The sequence below is a fragment of the Canis aureus genome, chromosome 6, assembly GCF_053574225.1.
Source record: "Canis aureus isolate CA01 chromosome 6, VMU_Caureus_v.1.0, whole genome shotgun sequence".
Lineage (NCBI taxonomy): Eukaryota > Metazoa > Chordata > Mammalia > Carnivora > Canidae > Canis > Canis aureus.
In genome coordinates this window covers 17,192,824-17,208,306 of record NC_135616.1, presented here as the reverse complement: position 1 = coordinate 17,208,306, position 15,483 = coordinate 17,192,824, and the positions used below count along the sequence as shown (strand labels likewise).

General features: G+C 41.9%; 1 long non-coding RNA gene across 1 annotated transcript in view; it reads right to left on the bottom strand.

The window, feature by feature from the left end:
- Positions 1-1,766: 1,766 nt before the first annotated feature.
- LOC144315136 (uncharacterized) overlaps positions 1,767-15,483 on the bottom strand; it is a 78,366-nt gene continuing 64,649 nt past the window's right edge. The window contains exons 3-4 of the long non-coding RNA XR_013380911.1: positions 7,378-7,474; positions 1,767-1,890 (exon numbers count right to left, since the gene is read on the bottom strand). This is a non-coding gene — a long non-coding RNA (uncharacterized LOC144315136). The remainder of the gene's footprint in view (positions 1,891-7,377; positions 7,475-15,483) is intronic.

The following is a 15,483-nucleotide window of genomic DNA, read 5'->3' as shown; positions in this document are numbered from 1 at the left end:
ATGAGGAGGTGTTTTCATATTTTTATCTAATGTCTCTCTGGAATGTACTTTCATTACTCTTTATAAAAATTTTACATTTCAAAATTAGCAGGTTTTTTAATCATGCCATTTTTCTCTCTAGAAGACCTTAGAGGGTATGCAGTACCGCTTCCTCTCTTTACAGATTGCACACTTGAGCCTCAGAGAAGAAAAAGGATGAAACCAGGATTACATAGTGCATTAGTCAGGATCCTCCAGAGAAACAGAACCAACAGGATGTGTATATAGAGAGAAAGAGATGGATTTTAAGGAATTGGCTCATGTGATTATAGAGGCTGGCAAATTCGATGTCTGCAGGGTGGGCTGGCAGATTGGAGCCTCAGAGAAGAGCTGACACTGCTGTTCAAGCCTGAAGGCCATCTGCTGGCAGAGTTCTCTCTTGTTTTGGGAAGGTTAGTCTTTCCTCCCATCTAGACCTTCAACTGATTGGATGAGGCCCACCTGTGTTATGTGGGCAATTTGTCTTACTCAAAATCCACTGATTCACATGTTAATCTCACCCAAAAATAACCCTATTGAAATATTAAGAATACTCTTCCACCACATATCTAGCCCATCCAAGTTTATGCCTGAAAACAATCATCACACATCAATAGTTAGAAGTAGAAATGGAATTAAAACCCAAATCTCCCAATTTTCAGAAAGCTCACTCACTCCATCATGTGGCCTCAATAAGACTTAGACTAAAAAAAAAAAAACTAAATTCTGGAGTCTTAAAATTTTCAATGCAAGAAGCTAGGGGTAGTGAAACATTATGCTTAACAAATGTATTCATTTATATGCTTTAAGTGATTTTCCCTAGCAATATGGCTACTTGGACACATTTCAAACCAAGAAAGAAACAAAACATAATTTAGAGAGAATGAATCCATGACCCCAGCTCTATAAATCCCACATAGCATCCCAACCCCACCATAAAATAACATTAATAAAATATTTTTGCAGCCCTTTGAGAGCCATAGATATTAGATCCAGAATATCGTGAAATACCAGACAGTGAGAGGTATGAGCACCACACGTAAGCTCAGGACAAGTTCCTCAGACAGCCACTTCTCGTCATTAATCCTGAATGTGCGAGGTGATTTCTTATTGGAGGAGGAGCACATTAGTGTTCACATTTTCCACTTCCCTTGTATTTCAATATTAGCGCTTTGAATTGTACCTCCTACAGTCTTTTTTTCTTCATTAAAGGGAAGAGAGAGGATGTAAGCTTTGAACTTAACACCTCATTGAGAAGGCTACATTATAGGAGGAGACTTCCCTTCGCTGCTCTAACTTACTGGAAGAATGTTTTATTAGCTGAAGAAGTAAAACTACCACTCTTTAAGATTCTCACCATATTTCTCCTACAATAACATCATTACCATAGCAAACTATGGATTTCAGTTCAGTATCATCTTTCTTCAGGATTTAGGTAATGAATCCATTTGAAAACTCTATATGCATTGGGAAGTATTTGGAGACTGCCATGAATTCAAATCTAGACAGATACAAGAATTAACAAGTACTTGTATTGCATTCAGCTCAGGAATGTTATCAAGAAGGAAGCAATTGCTGAGAGGGACAGACCAGTAGCTGAGAAATGAATTATAAGGCTGCCATTATACCTTTAGAACAGCCAACATACGAGATCTCGGGGTAAAATGGCAAGCCATTCTGTCTTCAGGACGGTGGACTCGGTTAGGCAATGTCTTAACCATAACAAAATACTACAGAACAGGTGGCTTCACCAGCACAAAGGTATTTATTTTCTCACGGCTTTAGAGGCTGGAAGTCCAGATCATGGTGCCAGCAGGATTGGCTTCTGATGAGACCTCTCTTCCTGGCTTATAACCAGCTGTAGAAACCCCCCTGTGCACAAGCAGAGAGAAGGAAAGAGAGAGGGAGAGAGAGGGATCAATCTGTGGTGTCCTAACAGATTAAGCCCCACTCTTAGGACCTCATTTAACCTAAATGACCTCCTTAAAGGCTTTGTCTCTCAGTACAGTCACATTGGGGGTTAGGGCTTCAACATATGACTTTTGAGGGTGACACAATTCAATCCATGATTCACGCAATATTAACCAACCTAAAAGGTCTTTTTCAATTCTTTCATCCTTATGCAGAGGACTTTTTCTTTCCCTCTTCCCCTTGCATTTTCTCCTGCTCCTCTTTCTCTTTCTTCTCATTTTGTTTTCCTATCAGATACAGATTAGATGACCTCATGGTAAAACAGAAAATGGTTTTCTTCTGTTATTTTTTTAATGCACTGAGTATTCAGGATCCTTTTTTTAATGCAAAGGAAATGATTCACAGTTATCTCAAAAGAACCCAAAACATATTTTTCTAAATAGTCTCAAGAATTTTTGCTTGCTCTGACCAGATCCAACTCAACATGGTGGTAAAAACATAAGCTGGAACATATACCAGACCTGACTTCCGGGGAGTTACTTCTTACATGTATTTAACTGCTGCAAATTCAACCATAGGCACTTGAAGGGTGGGTGAAGGGTGGGGTGGGGGAACATAGTCTCTATAATGTGATTCCTAAACACTAGTCATTCAGAATACCTGACATTCAACCAAAAAAAGTAAAATGTTCTGACTAGGAAGGAAAAAAACAATTTTTTAAAAGATTTTATTTACTTATTCCTGAGAGACACAGAGAGAGACAGAGACAGAGGCAGAGAGAAAAGCAGACTTCCTGAAGGTGCCCAATATGGGACTTGATCCCAGGACTTCAGGATCACGCCCTGAGCCAAAGGCAGATGCTCAACCACTGAGCCACCCAGGCGTCCCTAGGAAGGAAGAATTTACCATAGGTAGACTTGTTACAGCAGAGGATGCGCTAAGACATCTATGCTACATTACATGGGCAACTTAAAGTGTTTTCAAGGATACTTCTGACTCTCTGATTTTCCCTAGTAACCTGTCCTCAAAAACTAACTCCAAAATGAGACTCAATTTTCAAATGTATCATGACAAGGTTTAAAGAAGAAAGTCAAAGTTCCACTGGCCAGTACCAAAAAGATGAATCCAATCTGCCCCAGTAGAGAGGAGAAGGGACGGACGGGATCTCAGGCAGAGAGAACAGTGTAAGCAAAGGCAAGGAGGCAGGAATGTGGCCAGAAGGTACTGGTACTGGCTTCTCAAAGGAATGTGCTCCGGAATCACCTGGGAACTCATTAACATGCAGATTCTCCTGAGAGTCTGTATGTTAATGAGCTCCCAGGTGGCACAGCTGCTGGTGAGGGAACCTCACTTTGATGACGGGGCACTTAGAAGATGATAAAAAAAAAAAAAAAGATAAACTGGAAGGGTGTTTGTCGAGAAGGTAGGGAGACCAAAGGCAGGGCCATTTGTTGAGGTCAGGTTCAAGAGGACCTTGACAACCAGAGCGAGGTGTTGGACTTGTGATAAGTTAATACTCTTGAAATGATCAGGCAAAGGAGCAACCTCAACTATTAGCAGAAAAGTGTTACAAATGTTGTCTGACAGACCTATGCCGGGACCAAGCCGGCAAAGAACAATTCGAGTTAATTAATACAGAAGATTGGAAGAATTTGTGTCTCAAGGAGAAAAACTCCACTAAAGAGGGCAAAAATTTAGAGTGCCAAGAACAGTAAAAACAGCGCACATAATGAGATGTCGCTGCAACTTGAATGTTCAAAGGCCCTAAAATAGGTTGTAATCTATTTTTAATAAATATCTTTGAACAAACAATCATAATAATCTCTCTCCGAAGTTTGAGAAAGAATTGCATTTATATTAGAAATACTGAATTGCTCTTCCAGAAAGCACTTCCAAGAAACACCACGATGGGCAAATATTTATACACCAGTTGGTTTAAAAACCTGAAAAATCTCTCCTACGGAAAGGACCAACATTTACAAAATTAACCATAAAGGCAGAGAAAATTCGAGTCAAATACAGATTTTTTTTTAATCCTGTATTCTATGTCAAGAACAACACAGGCAGGAAGAAAAAAAATGCAAAACTGAAATCAGATCCTTGTCATGATTTTGCTACCAATTGTTTGGCAGAACTGCTTTTTTAAAAAGCTGATTGGTACTTCAAGGCGCATTGTTTGGGCCCAACTCTAGATAAAGATAAACATTCAGGCTTCCGGGGACTGGAATCACAAGAGTGACTAGCAAAGTTCATAGGAACCGAAAGACCCTGGTGCCAATTAAGAACCATACATCCCATCACAGCAAGAAGGGAAGCTATTGAATAATTGAATAATCTCAAGCCATTCCAAAGGAGAATAAACAGATGATGGCCGGATCCCGTGGAGACTGGATGGGGCTGTGTGCATGGGAGTGCTCTATATTCTCTTCATACTTTGATTAATTATCCAGCTGTGCAACTGTCATTATCAAGGATATCTGTGAATCATGTGGCTCCGACAGTAACCAAATCTGGCTGTTCCTTTCATTTTTTTTTTTTTCTCACATGGGTAAGCGCCTTGCTGTTTGGAAGAGTTACCTAGTATGTCACTGGAAACAAGCAAATGCTCCATTCACTGCAGACAACAATGGGTCAGTTTTTAGATTGTTTTCCACGGCACTGCCGATATAGACTTGGACAGAGGTACACCTGGTAGATGAGAGAAATATACCCTCCTATACATTGATCTTCCATTGGAAGAAGTTGGGAGAAAAAAAAAGAAGGAGAAGAAAGAGACGTTGGAAAACACCAGGCTTGAGATGAGAATGAGTCTCCTTTTTAAATCTTATTTGCTGACTTGTTTAAAGATTTGTCCTAGGAAGCTCTACCCCATCCCATCATTCTAAAGAAGAGGGAAGACACCTGGGTGGCTCAGTGGTTGAGTGTCTGCCTTTGGCTCAGGTCATAATCTCAGGATCCTGGGATCAAATCCTGCATTGGACTCCCCTCCTCCACCCCAGAGAACCTGCTTCTCCCTCTGCTTATGTCTCTGCCTCTCTCTCTCTCTGCGACTCTCGTGAATAAATAAATAAAATCTAAAAAAAAAAAAAAAAAAGACCTGAATCTGTGGTTCAGGATTAATAACATAGTTCTCTAAATACTGATTTTCAAAAAATCCAAGCCAAAGAAAACCATTTGAAGTTGTAGAATTTCTACCTCTTTCAACCTGTCACAGGAGGAAAGAAAGGTATGGGGGAGGAGAGGGGAAAGACAGTCTTAAAATAATGTATCCTGTTAATAGTGGCCTATCCTACCCTCACTTGGTAGCTATGGCCAAGGTGACCATGAAAACTTGAGGGAGTTCATTTCTGTGTCTGAGTCTATCCACGAATTAAACCTGGATAGCAAGGCACACCTGCCATACTTCCAGGGAGGCAGCACAATAGTAGAGAGGAAATAGAATATTCACAAATATTCCCTCTATTCCCTACATTTCCCAGCCCTCTTGCAGTTCATCAGGACCACATGACTAGTTCTGGCCAATGAAATGTGACTAGAGTGATGTGCGGCACATCCAGACAACTGTAATAAAACCCTCAAGAAACATTCTCTTTCTCCCGCTTTTGTTCCAAAAGGTGTAGCCATAGATAGTGGCCCTTCAGCCTGGATCCCTGAGTCAATACGTGGCAGCAAGACCGCTTGCCAATTTACCTTGTGAATACATCATGAGCAAGAACTAAACTTTTGATTGGCTGACCATCCCTTTTCGTCTCTACTAGGGGAAATTTTATTCATCCTTCAAAGGCAATCTCAAATGCCAGGTCTTCCATGGAACCTCTCTAGATAGGAATTCCCATAGCACTCTGAAACTCTGGTTTGATTTGGTTTTGTTTTTTTAATATTAACTAATTTTTCCTAATATGACTGAAAGTCTGTAAAGCATAGCTCCAGCACTGTGGTCAAATGTATCAGGATTCAAATCTCAGCACCAGTATACATAGCTATTTAGCCTTAGGCAAACTATTGAACTTCTGTAACTAGTTTCCCTGGCTTCAAATGGGGCTAACAAGGGGTGTCCTGAGATTTTAAATGAGATACAGTTAAAGGGCTGGGCACAGGGTCTGATGTAAGACATGCATGAAACTTCAGTTTATTATTTTTGTGAATTGGTCCTACAACCTTACAAGATCATAAAAGCCTTATGCACGGAGGTGATATACTCGTCTATCCTCTATCTTCTTCGATACCTGGAACAGACTCTCAATCATAACAGGTACAATGTTTAAGGAATGAATGAGCTTTAAAAAAGAATAAATCATCGAAATGATAAAAGAAATAATACAAATCCTCTAAGAGGCAAAACAGAAGAAAAATGAGAGAAAAAGTTTGAACATATCAAGACAATGGAAAAATTTTAAGTAAACCATGTTGATTTGGGTAATGTAGATAGATGTCATCTGGGTTTATGGTGACCATTTTTAGAAATGACCTCATGTACTTTAAAAAAGCAGAGGTAAGCATATTCCTCCATTTCTAGTATTTTTTTTCTGGTTTTTATAACGTTTCAATGAAATATTTAAACTATAAAATTCTTTGAGGACATGTTAGATGTTAGACATAGGGTGGTCTGAATTCTGAGGAAGTCACTAGGTATGATCAAGATAGATTTGATATCACTGAGCAAAGTAAAACTAATAATAAAAAATAAAAATAAAAAAAGGGCCTCAGGAAAAGATGGGACACTGTCATGCTTAGAAGTGTCTTTTAAGTGTATAAAAGTGTGCCTCTCACTAGAACAGTTTTCCACTCTCCGGAAACTTTGTAAACTGGTTCTCACAAAAGATGGGCTCCTGTTCATCTGAATTTTTTAAGCAACAGTGACATCATGTGGCCACTCTGGTAGCTAACTAGTCCGTTCTCCCAACCCTGAATTTCCCCAGGGAGGTGTCAGTGTGCCAGCCGCCTTCCCTTCAGAATAAATTCATTCAAAAAAATTCAGTGAGTTGCATGTAGATGTCCCATGTTTAGGAAACCTCTACATCTCTACACAGCCTTATCTAGAGGATTGTCCCATTGCTAAACTTAAAACGAGACCCAGCCTATTCCTATTCAGAGACTAAACTAGTCACACAGCAATCAAATCAAATCTGTCTGGCAGAAGGTCTTTTGAATGCTCCTGGGATGGGTCCATTCCCGAGCCAGTATCAGAAACAACGGCACATAGTGTATGAGTGGTCTTTTCTCACTATTGTGAGAAGCCTCCCGGACCAAGTTGAGACCCTTTGTCTGGCATCCTACGGCCCCTGTCATGCCTTTGCAGAATGATTACTGATGTCAAGTTCCTCTTCCATTCAGGTGAATGCTCCATGAGGGCAGGGGCAGAGGTTTCCTGCTCATTCTTGTTTCTTACCGTCTGCCTCCCATTGGCGGATGCTCATCCGTTCCTTCAACAGATATTTGAGTACTTACTGTGTAGCAGGGACTGTTGCAGGTCCGTAGGTTTTGTGGTGAACACAGAGTCCTTTCTCTCATGAAGCTTCCAGTCTAGTTGGAGCAGCCAAGTGATCTGCAAGTAAGATGGGAGTAAGTGTCGTGGGGGTGGGGAGCTGAGTCGATGGGGGGGGTGCTTTGTGCTGGGGGCTCAAAGGAAAGCTTGACTAATAAGGTAACAGGTGAGCAGAGACCTGAAGACTGTGAGGGAGCCAGTTGTGTGACCAGTTGGAGAATGGTTCTACAAACTTGAACTCAAGAGGGAGGGAAAGAAAGAGAGAGGGTGAAGGGAGGGAGGAAGAATTTGTGGGCCCCTGGACAAGGCATGAGACCTGGGCTCTTCTCCTGACCTTTCATAACTGGGTGTGCAAACTCAGGACCTCCTTCTCTTTGAACCTCAGTTTCTGCACTATGAAGTGAGGAATTTAGGTTAGAAATCGCTAAAACCATGTCAACTTTAAGACTCTCTATCATGAAAAATCAGAGATTGTAACCTCTCAGGCATGTTGTGTATGTGAGTTTGCATGCCTGTGTGTGTGTGTGTTTCATTTTCCAAAGCAATTCCAGGCATTTGTGTTCTATCAAGAATGATCTCTCTCTTTCTCTCTCTCTCTCTCCCTCTCTCTCACACACACACACACACACACACACACACTCACCGTTTGCTCACTATTTAAAAGAAATTTATCTGAAGTCTATGAGTCTAAAGACTGGTCAGTCTCACCCTAAGATGTTATACTTCTGGAGATTTGTCATTACATGCCCAAACCCAGGAATTTGCTAAAGGATCATATGCCACAATTTGACACCAATAATCATTCAGATGGGGTTAAAGTGAGCAGTTAGCTACAAGATATCAACACCTGTTATGTATACATTTTACCAAAAAATGAACTCCCAATTTGACAGTCCCTTGACTTGATGGTCTGCACCGTATTAGTGTCTGAGAGTCTCTGGTATTGCAATGACGCTATATGTAACACAATACATACACACTATCCAATAGATACAAGAACGGAGAGAGGATAAAAGCAGATTAAATGGGTTCCGGGTTTCAAATGGTGCCTTGGTAATATGCTTTTCCAACTTTCTTCAACATACTCACATATGGAGCCAAGTGCAGCAGACAGGGCAGGCCTGTGTTTGAATCAGCATCAAAGATCTCATCATCAAGATTTCAGGAATCAGAAAGGTCCATCTGCCCAAAAATGTCTTCTTCACTGGCCCATCATTTTGCCTTAAGTGGCATCATTAGAAGTTCATTCTTTGGGCTGTTATTATTTCTAGAAAATTCCTGTTAAAATGCAGTGATGTGCCTACAGGGAGATACCCATCCCACTCGTGTGGAACTGTCACAAATGCCTTAGGAAGAATGAGCAAGATCAGGAGAGAGACGTGAGGACGAAGGCGTGGACAGAGTGCTAATATGGGGAGGGAGGGAAAAGATCACGAAGCAATGCAAGACGGGGATCAAAGTAAGAAAAAGTCCCATGTGGCGAGTTTCTCTCTGTGCCAGGCTCAACAGCCAGGATGTCCACTGCTTGTGTGGCAGACGGTGTTGATATCGTTTTTATAGTGGAGAACTCTGAGGCTTGCCTGAAATCTCACAGTTGGTTACAGAACTGGGGTTCTATCTCAGGTTCACAGACTCCCCATGGTGCCAGAGGCCCTGACACCTCAACAAAAAGGAAATACTGATAAGGGAAAGGAGAGAGAGGAAGGGAAAGGAAAATGAAAACCTCAACCAATCTGTCATCTGTCTTGAATTAGCCCTGCTCCAAGCTTTGTTCCTGAGCAGTGGAGAATTAGCCACTCCAGGGGAAGCAGACACCTCTGAGGTGCATTGTGTGCAAACAGGCTTGTCACAGCACATTCTAAAACAGTACTGTCAAGTGTTGTGCACCCCTAAATAAGAGGTCGTATGGTGTTATGAAAGATAAGTGGGTTCAAATATCAGCCTCATCATTTCTGGGCTGTGAAGCCTTGGACACGATACTGAATTTCTCAGAGCCTCAGTTTTCTCTTCTGTAAAGTGGGAAAAATAGTAACTTTGGGAGGGTTTCTGAAGATGTTGTGACACACAGTACACATATCAATACATGTGATCCCATCCTTGATCTCCCCCACCAAAGAAGAACCCAGTACACTAGGAAAAACTGCGCTCATGATAGCCAACCAATTTCCACTCTTCTTGTCCCATACACTGTACTGATCCCACCCCCAGCTTCCATGGGGCAGATCTGTAGCTGTTCATCTCATTCCCTGGAACTGTCACTTCACAGAGTAACATGTGTTCATGTAATTCCCTGAACAGGCTCAGGGAAAGTGGAGCTCCTCCTCAACTATGGCATTTGGCCACCCTCAGAGAGAGCAACAGGGTACCTCGGGGCACACTATGGGTTAGGGTCCTTCGTGAAGTTATACTACATTGAGGAATATGGGAGGGAGGGAAGGTTGAAGAGCTGAGAGTCTAAGAGAACAAATCTTCCCTCACTGGTTAGAGCCAAAAAGGGTATAGCTGACCTTGTAATATGACACAATCTGCCCACCAGAACAAGGTCATAATTTCTCATGTTCATGAGAAAAAGTTCAAGGATCCTTGCTTTGGGGGAAGGAAACAGGCTGTAAGATAGCTCTCTGCTCCTGGCCCTATGTCCCACCCTCATCCCACTCCTGTTGGGTCTGAGTGCCTAGTACACAGTAAGCAGACAGTAAAATTTGATTAATGAATTACAAATAAATTGATGGAGGGATGAATGGGTGAGTCTTAATCTACATAGTTATGGTCCTACCGACTTTAAAACAGAGATTTTTTTTTTCAATTAGGCTACGTGCATCACTCAGCTAACAAAGATTTGCTGCAGTGCCATGCCTTTGTTCACTAGCGTTTGGAACACCAGCGGGAGGACACATCCCAACATCCGAGTTAATTATTCTCATACCCTAATATCCTCCGAGCCTCAGAGCTTGACTGGCTAACACAGCCATGTCAAAAGAAAGTATTCCAAAGAGAAATAAGATTCCACTAACGTTACTACAGAACCCTTGAAAGACGAAAGCATTTATCCTTGAACTTAGAGATGAATGTGTGGGTGTTGGTTGCTTTATTGCTCCTAAATTACCCACATGTGATTTATATGCTCTTTCGTATACATATTTACAAAAAACATTAGTAAACAATTTTAAATGATAAAAAAGGTAAGGAGAGGGTTAACAACTGGCTCGAGCCTCCACAGAAAAGAATAAATCTTTAACCTAAGGCCTCATGCCTTCACTGTGGTGGGCAGCTCCCGTTGATGGTAGAAGCACAGTGTGGTGCCCAGACGAACAAGTAGACAATGAAAGAAAGAGATCCTGTGATCTTTACATCCTTGGATAGTCTTGAATTCCACACAGCTGTTTCTGGACAAAGGGACATTCTGGAACTGGAGTCTTCTCCCTCAGGATTGATCTTCGTGTCCTTTATTACCTAAGAGTGGCGGGTCTTTGGCGCCAATGATGAAAGCCAATTCACAAGCTGCGGTGGACAGAAAGGCTTTTTGTGATTTCCAAGTGTGCAAGGAGGCAGGCAAGGGCAGGCGCCCTGGCACTCCTGAAACCCCACTCAGATCTCGAGGGCACCGTGGAGTTCAGCTCCTCCCCGCTGACCTTAGAAGCCCTGACAAGCCACTTCAAGGAGATTACCTCGTTCCTATTTTGCAGCTTTTCTGGGTTTCCACAAGGTGGTTGTCTGGACATAACACATACTGGCAGTTCATCTTAATAGAAAGCAGAACGAAAGCAGCCCGACCAAATCCCCACCCAAAGGAATTCACGGTGGCTGCTCTCAGAGGGCCTAGGGCTCCCTTCAGCCAGACATCCCTGAGAGAAGGATGTGAGGGTAGCACCCCCTGGGGCAAGACAGGGGGTGGGGGTTGGCGAGATGACCAAAAACATGCAAATTCTCACCAAGAAGAAACATCTTTTCCTTTGGCATCTCTACCTAGGCTTTTGTGGAACTGCACTATCTCAACTGAAAAAAAAAAATTCTAGGGAATGAAAATTATTCATTTGAGAATTATTTTTAAGTCTGAGTTGATTGTTTTTTTTGTATATTTGAAATAAACTGAATATTCAGTGCAGTGACTCACAGGGACATGTCTCCAGTTATCCCTCCTCTCCCAAGCTGAGCCACTATCACTCCCACACCAATTGGGAGATAATCAACTGTCCCAAACTAATCTCTCCTCTTCCCCCTCTTACCTGTATTTCTGAATGGGGCATATTCATTTGCTAGGGCTATCATAACAAAGTATCATAAAAGGGGCAGCTGTAAAAACAGAAGTTCATGGTGTCACAGTTCTACAGGCTGAAAGTCTGAAATCTAGGTGTTGGCAGGGTGGGCTCCTTCCAAGGAGGAAGGCACAGATCTGCTCCAGGCCCCTCTCCTTGGCTTGGAGCTGGCCATCTCCCAGCATCTGTTTATACTCTCTTCTCTCTGGGTATGTGTATGTCTTTTTCTCCTCTTCTTCTTTTTTTTTTTTTTTTTTTTTTTTTAAGATTTTATTTATTTATTCATGAGAGACACAGAGAGAGGCAGAGACATAGGCAGAGGGAGAAGCAGACTCCATGCAGGGAGCTTGATGTGGGACTTGATCCTGGGACTCCAGGATCATGCTCTGGGCCAAAGGCAGGCACCAAACCACTGAGCCACCCAGGCGCCCCTTCTCCTCTTCTTATAAGGACACTGGTCATATCGAATTAAAGCCCAACCTAATAACCTCATTTTAGGTTCCTTTAGAGGATCTAGCTCCAAGTACAGTCACATTCTGAGATATTGGGGGTTAAGACTACAACAACATCTGAATTGGAGTGGGCACCCAATTTGACTGATAATGTAAGGCTTTGTCAATATCCCTTTTCCAAGAGATTGACAGGTGCCACTTCCTCAAAGTGGGATGCTGTAGGAAATACAGCAGAGGTGGTTGCTCAAAGCAGTCACACACTCAGGAGGATGGAAAGCACCAAGGAAAGATGTGGATTTGGTTAAAACACCAAGAGAAATGGAAAAGCTCTTCCCAAAACAAAATGATATTGTTTTATATACTATCAAGCCATAGAGATCATTAGCGTGTGTGAGGGAGCAAGTTCATCTCCTTACTGCATGTCCTTACATATCCTATTTTTCTTTTTTCAACTGTCTTCATGTTCTATATTTTCCATATTTATCCATAAATCCATACCCAGTGAGATGCACATTTAATCCACACCATGCTTCTTTAGCAGTGCAAATAGCATATTCCATATTCTTGAGATATCCAGGGACTAACTGCTTATGATCTCTTTTCACATCCTTACCAGGGACAAGGGAATAAGGTACAAGAGATTCCATCACTTCCGGTCCTCTGTCAGATTCTCCTTTCTTTTCTGTCTCTTATTTAAGTGGAGTAATAAACATCCAGCTAATGAATAATCATAGAGAAGCAAATGATATCAAACTCTATGGCTTCAACTCTATTGAGCATCCTAACCAGGGTAAGAGTTCAACAGCTCATGGACACAGTGCAGGTTCCACCCCACAGGAGACTTCCATGCAGTGTAATGGACAAGGGACTGTCTATGCTTCAAAGGCAGCATCCAAACCAGAAAGTCACCTATCTTTGTCTTGGTAGCACCTAAGAAAAGCTAAGGTTCATCTGAAACAAGATAACCAGAGTTATTCAAAGTGAGTGCTGCGTCATCTGGGAAAGAGCTAAAGGAACTAGGCTGGAGAAGACTAAGGAGGAAATTTAAAGGACTGTCAGAGAGGAGAGGTTGCTAATTAGTACTGGTGGAAGATATAAAAAGCCCAAAGGTCAATACAAGATCATTGTTCCAAACATGAGCTATTTATACAAACTACCCTACAAGCAGTGAGTTTCCAGGCACTGAAGTGTGGAAAGAAACATCATTGCACACAAGTACAGTGTCATTCCTAAGAGCATAGGCTATTCAAATTTGAATCCTGGCTCACCTCTTTCTAACCATGAGATCTTAGAAAAATTATTAAAATATACCCTCCATGCTCCTCCTTCCCTTAATCCTTCCCATTGAGTCACAGATCCCAGAAACTCTAATCTCCATTCCTCTCCTTGGACAAACAGAATCCAACATCTCAGCATGAGTGTTTGGCTTTGTTCCGTGGGACAAAATCCACCCTAAAATTCCTCTGGGTGACTGAGTAGTAAATAGAGGGCACAGCCTCCCACCTCTGTTCTCTCCTTCCTACCTGAAGGCAACCAAGGCTTGAGTACCAGTCATCACATAAAACATTCAGCTCCATCTTGCTGGTAGTTTTAACCATGTTTAAATATTTCATAGAGAACATTTTTCTTTGAAACACTCTCTTGTCTCATTTTTAATGGTGAGTGACCTGAATTAATGCGGGGAGGCCAGAATAAAGAGCAGAAATTAATACAAGGCGAGCTCTAGTGCTAAAAGAGTTGAACACTATTCCAAATTCTGTTTGTTTGTTTGTTTGTTTGTCCATATATGTTAAACATCCAAGCATTGAGATCTGTTAGCACTTAGGGGCTATCACTGACTGCACGGGTGCTTATGTGCTTAAAGAAACAGGGTATATATATACACACATTATTCAGCGTACCTCCTTCAGTAGATCAGATTGCTGCTCAAAAATACTTACTCTTGCCTTTCTTCTCCAAGGCAAGAGGATACTTCCCCACTCCTCTAGTTTGGGGTTTGGTCATGTAACTTGCTTTATCCAGTGAAATGTGGACAGACACAACAGGGTGCCTTAGGACACCATATTCTCTCTTGTCCTTCTGCTACTGCCCTGAGAAGAGCATCCCATCACATCACTGTTGCCCCTTTGCCTGGGCCCACAATGAATCCTCAGGAAGCAAACCTGTGCCCAAGCCGCAGCTAAGAGCCAAACCCAGCTGGACCATAACTTGAAGTGGAGCACAGCCCTGATAACAGACAGGCAAATACCTGAGCAAAAAAAAAAGTTATGCTATGGTACACCGGGCAGGGTACAAAAAGAGTCCTGAGTACAGAAACTTCTGTCCCTTGGAGTTTGGAGTGCACCACCCTCCCAGCACATGGATGCATTCACCAACCTGAAAACTCTTTGAACCCCATTTTAGGGGCTTTCATGGAGGATCCATTACATAATCATGATTGACTAAATCATTGGTCATTGGCAATTAACTCAATCACCAGCCCTCCTCCTTTCCTTAGAGACCAAGGTCATGGGACTGAATGTTCCACCCCTCTAATCATGTTTGGTTTTTCTCTGGTAACCATCCCCCATGCTAAAGCTATCTAGGGAACCACTAAGAGTCACCTTGTTAGCATAAAATTAGGTATGGCTAAAAGAGGCTTATTATGCATCATAAAAAATGCTCCTCGCATCCCTGCCACTCACAAAAGTGAGTTTTAGGAACTCTGTGCCAGGAACCATGGGCAAGATCAAATATATATTTATTATGATACTACAATATAGATAGATATAGATATAAACTGGGGCACCTGGGTGGCTCAGTCAGTTAAGTGTCTGCCTTCAGCTATCCAGGGTCCTGAGATCAAATCTCACACTGGGCTCCCCGCTTTGTGGGGAGCCTGCTTCTCTGTCTCTCTCTCTCCCTGCCACTCCCTCTTCTTGTGCTCTCTCTTTCTGTCAAATAAATAAATGAAATATTTTTTTAAAAGATATAGATAAATCTTTTTATAGATAGAATGAAGAAACCATCAGGTGAAGGACAGTGGCCTAGGAGAAGAGCCACAGAAAGAAAATAGCCATCTTCACAGGTTGTAGATAATGGTGATTACAGTAAAAGATTTAATCTGGATCATTCTTAAATTTCCTAAAAGAATAACGTGTGTGTGAGAGCCCAAGACTGAGTCATGATCCAAAGGAGCTGTTGAATCAACTGATTTCTAAAATTCCTTTTTTTTTTTCAGTGATCTTAAGGGCTCTGTTGTTGGATAACTTGTGTGTTCATCTCAATATGTGGATTTTGCAGTTCTTTCACACTAGGATCTACGGTTTAGGGGAGTTAAATATCAGATCTGTCATCACCATTAACATGAACTGGATGTCTA